Genomic DNA, 5,231 nt, shown 5'->3' with positions numbered 1-5,231 from the left:
AATAGAGATATTAAAACGATCTTTGCGGCAGAATTACGAGCTATTTAGGAGCTTTTGAAGTGATATAGTTTCGATTTTTGAGCTCATCTCCTTAACTCCCAAACAACCCTTTAATTGATTCAGCTCAAGAGAAAAATGTTCGTAAGGAATCCCAATCTGCAATCAAAGTTTGAAAATCCCATTTAAGATTTTAAAGTAACCCCCACCTCACCTCCAGTTTTTCGATCTGATTTTGCGAAATATCGCGGGGTTTGTATTTAAAATTTTAAATTTACCTCCACCCCTCTCCATGGGAGGTCAGGTTTAGTACCATTCGATAGATTTTTGAAAAATATTGAACACTTATCTTTTAGTTTCTCGATCTGACGTTCATGTTCGCTTTTTTCTTGTGAAATTTTGTGACTCACTCATTTCCGTGCGCCTCCCACAAATCTTCAGATTTTTTAAATATACATTCTTTTGCATGTACTTAACTTACCTTATCTTAATCTGACAATCTCGAGTATTTTTAAGGATAAATTTTTTCGGGCCCCCTTAACGAAATTCCCTGTGTTAAGAGCCAATATATGGTAGAGGTATATCTGCATGGTACCAGGTCTTCCCCATATGATAATCTGACGCGCTCGAGTAACTGCAAAAATCCCGGCTTGGGCTCCCCTACCATCTTAAAATACGCGCATTTCCATTATTGAGCTACAACCCCTTAGCAAGAAACCTCCCATCTTCCCGGCTTAAGAGAAAATTGTACTTAAAATTAAATAAATTAATCATTTTGCCACTATATACTACATTTATCGTTTACTAATCTCGTATTGTGCAAGCTCATAAATTAGTACCTCAAAACTCAAAGCTTTTAATCTGCGGGATATGAAAGCTCATATTATTATATATGTAGCTCGTAACTTGGCGCTATTTAATTTTTAATTTCTGCAAGGGGGCGGGCAGCTCAATAGATGCGTTAGATATGTGTGTTGTTTAATCGCGTTGTGTTTACACTTTAATATTAATTAGTAAATAGTTTTCTTATTTTTATTTGATAGTTTAAGTGAATCAGTATTACCGCCCAAAATTAAAATAAAAGTAAAACCATGTAAAACCTAAAGATGCCCATCAAACCGTTATTGGATTAAAGCGATAACGAATTAGAAATAATTTTATAAGCTTGGACAATAATAATTATCTTAAGTATAAAAATTATTTTAACAGTATTTTGTACATGTCAACTAAATATATATTTTACTAACCTGAATATATATTTTTATACACACACATTGTATATAGTCCGTCTGCTATAACTTTTCCCATGCGGTACGATTCATTTCCAATCAAATTAAGTCAATTGAAACGAACGTCGATGTGTATATACATTTTGTATACTGTATACTATATACTACACACATCGGGGTACGTTTCACTTTCTGTTTTGACTTAATTTGATTGAAAATTAATCGTACCGCATGGGAAAAGTTATAGCGGACGGACTATAAACACACATTGACTTGTTACAATTAAATTTGAGACATCTCAATAGTTCTGCTTCCCTTCCCTTAATCACAAATATTTGTCTATCGAACAAACCCTAAACACACCAAAAAATCGAAAAATTAGCGTGTACCAAAAATACAGACACAGTGCACGTTAAATAATGACGTTCTGGCTTGATGACGTTTGGCTCGCGTGTATCTAATCTGGCTTGATGACGTTTGGCTCGCGTGTATCTAATTTTCTGATTTGCGTACAAGTTAGCGTATACCTAGAGACAGCGTTAAATTAAACCAATAAAATCAGATTTAAATTTGTCAACATGCTACCGGCTGCTAGGTATTTTAAGGCCACAACGGCGAGCGTTGGGAGGAGAAGCAAACTACCTAGCTAGATTACTGACTAAGGGATACTTAAGTGGTTTATTTAGAATCAAGTTAGAAATAAAGTAAATTAGAGAAGAAGAGGAAGAATAAGATCGGAGGTTCCATATCCGCAGAAGTAGAAATTAGGAGGGGAGTTAGACAAGGATGTGTTCTCTCACCTCTGCTGTTTAATCTTTACTCCGAGTTTCTATTACTAGAGGCACTGGAAGATTCCACGGATGGATTCAAGGTGAATGGCGTAACTATCAACAGCATCAGATACACCGATGATACGGTGTTCATTGCGGATTCCGACTTAAGTCTAAAACGACTCATCGACAAAACCAACTCGACCTGTGAACAATTTGGTATAAAAATAAACATTAAAGATACCAAAGTGATGTCAATCCGAAAAAACCAAAATATACCTCAACCTTGCACAATAAATGGACACATTTTAGAACAGGTCAATAGATTTAAGTACCTGGGATGTTGGATCCATAGCAGACTAAATCCTGATCTAGAAATAAGATCGAGAATAGAACAGGCCAGAAAATCTTTCGAAAAATTAAAAAACTGCTTTGTGATTCTAGAATAAAACTTGAAATTCGACTACGTTTATCAAAATGCTACGTCTTGTCAACTCTTCTTTATGCAGTTGAGACATGGACCCTTAAAACATCAACTGTGTAGAAATTGGAGGCCTTTGAAATGTGGATCTACCAGAGAATCCTCAAAATTTCATGGACAACTCATACCTCAAACTAAGTGTTGCATTGAATACAGAAAGAGAACTTTCCAACACAGTGAAAGTTAGAAAAACATCATGCCTAGGCCACATACTCAGAAATAATAAAAACCAATATGCTCACTTATAGTGAAAGCAAAGATCAAGGGCAAGAGAGGACTTTCCGGAAGGAAAAGACTATCGTGGCTCAGAAATATCGGACAATGGTCAGGGCTAAAATTTGAACAGCTAATAAGACAGAGAAGAGTTTGCAATTGTAGTAGCCAACCTCCATTGAGGAGAGGGCACTTTAAGAAGAGGAGAAAAAGAAAATCAACTTGCGACGACGCATCAATGGCATGATTGAGAAGTCGGAAGTCTTATCCCCGAGGCAATTTGTTTTTTGCAAAGAAAAAAGCACTATTGATGCAATCGTGAGTGTGTTCGACGCATTGCGCAACAGAGGAGATGAACACCGTTGGGCGACCATGTTTTTGTTCGATGTTAGGAATGCTGCAGGGGAACGAGTTAATAAAGACAATGTAGGAAAGAGAATGTCCTGGATACCTGATAAACTTAGCAGCGGAGTAACTGTCTGAGAGAATAATTATGGTGGAGAAAGGCACGATCGTCGATGTGATGGCAGAGGTGTTCTCCAGGCATCAGTCTTGGGCCCGACGCTATGGAACCTAGCATATGACAGGATTATGAACTGTGAATATGGAGAGGGTATAACCCCCTTCGCATTCGAGGATAACCTCGCTGTGCTGGTAGTGGTGCGGGACGAGCCGGATCTTAAATACCGAGTACGGAACGCAGGCGCCATAAGGAATAAATGACTCAGCACGGACTACAACTCACAGCAGAGAAACCGAAGCAAATATTGTGAAGCGAACAAGGAATAGGCAAAATGTAGAACTATTATGTGCGGGGGCGTGTCTAATACCCAAGAAACACGTAAAGTACCTGGGAGTGCCTTTGCACCAGAATGGAAAGTAGGGTATCACGTGCGGGAAGTGACTCGGAAGGCTGCGAATAGTGCCGCTACGTTGGGGAGAGTAATTCCTAACATTGGGGACCCAAATCCGAAAGGAGGAGGGCCTTGCACGGTATTGTGCAGTCGATCGTCCTCTACGCGGCACAATTCTGGAGTGGGGCGGTAGAGATTCAAGCCTACAGGGGGCTTATGACACGAGTGGACAGAAAAAGTCTGCTGTGGGCCATCACTGGATGTGTTCCCCTGCATGCGTTGGTAGTAGACAAAAAAGAACTATATGAGAGAAGATACCTAGAGCTTACTATTGCCGTGAAAAGACTGGAAAGGGACAGGTCAATTGAAAAGTGGCAAAAAGAATGGAACAACATGAAGGATGTGGCACAGTGGACAAAAATGCTGCTCCCGAACCTGAAAGATTGGGTGGACTGTGGTCACAGGCGACTAAATTATTTCCTAACGCAGGTGCTCACAGGACACGTGTGTTTTAGGGACTACCTCTCTATATATGACTATACTGCAGAATGCTTATGCTATACTGCAGACACCCGGACACTGTTACACATACGATGCTAGAGTGCAACATATGGATAGTATAAAGGAACATAATGAAAAGAGGAACAGGTGGAATTTTGTGACAGTGAGAAAAATGATTGAGAGAATGATTGAAAATAAAGCAGGTCAGACTAGTATACACAACTATATTCGTACAGTGATCAAGAAGAAAGAAGAGGAGGAAAGACAGCTGTACCAACGAAAAAGTTAAAAGGGAAAGTTGTAAGTAGAAGGTACAGGAATAACGTTTTGAGAAGAGGCGAATTAGTGAGTTTAATTGTGTGAGACAGACTGTGGGGAAGGAGCTCGTCAAATAAAAAAATCATACAAAAAGACCCAAATTCTGAGACCAAAAAAGGACAAACAGGGAAAACGGAAGAGCCTCCTTGCTGACAGTCTGTGGATGAATGAAAGTAGAGTGCTTCGGAAGCGATGCCAGCCTCTGCATTAGGGTCAGTTAGGCGGCGCGGCGTTCTGAACTGAGATGTATTTTAAATATTCCAGAACTCCCCTATAAAGATAAAAAAAAAGATGATAAAAAATGAAGATAAATAATGAGGGGGTCACTCTATATTTTCAAAAATTGTATGAGAGACAAAGAAAACTCAGAAAATCGGTTAACAAATAGGTTTAATCTTTTTTAAACTATTAGAAAATATATAGCCTAAGAAATAATCACACTTCCCTTATATAGTATTTTAGTAAACTTAAAAATTATTTATTAATTATCTAAGGGAAAGAAAAATGTGTATGTTTTGGGTTTTATTGGCACTGGTTTTCACAACCAACTGGCCAGTCAATTTTATAATGATTTTTTTTAACTATAACTTTTTAACTCAGGGGAGTAATGTGTAGTGTGTGTGTTGAATAAGTGTCTTGTTACTTTGCAAAGTCGACGTCATTGTCTTTGCAAAGAGACGCTAATTGTATCCGAACGTCTGCAGCCCCTCCGGTAAATACCGATCCCACAAGGACAGAAACCATTTTCATTTATTAATTTATAATAAACGAAGAATTTCTGACCCTCGTGAGATTCGAACTCACGACCATTCGGACCTTTCGATCCAAAGGTAGGCCCTCTTACCACTGAGCCACACAGGGGGTGGAA

Source organism: Diabrotica virgifera, chromosome 1, assembly GCF_917563875.1.
Source record: "Diabrotica virgifera virgifera chromosome 1, PGI_DIABVI_V3a".
Classification (NCBI taxonomy): Eukaryota; Metazoa; Arthropoda; class Insecta; order Coleoptera; family Chrysomelidae; genus Diabrotica; species Diabrotica virgifera.
Note: the sequence above shows the minus strand (reverse complement) of the source record.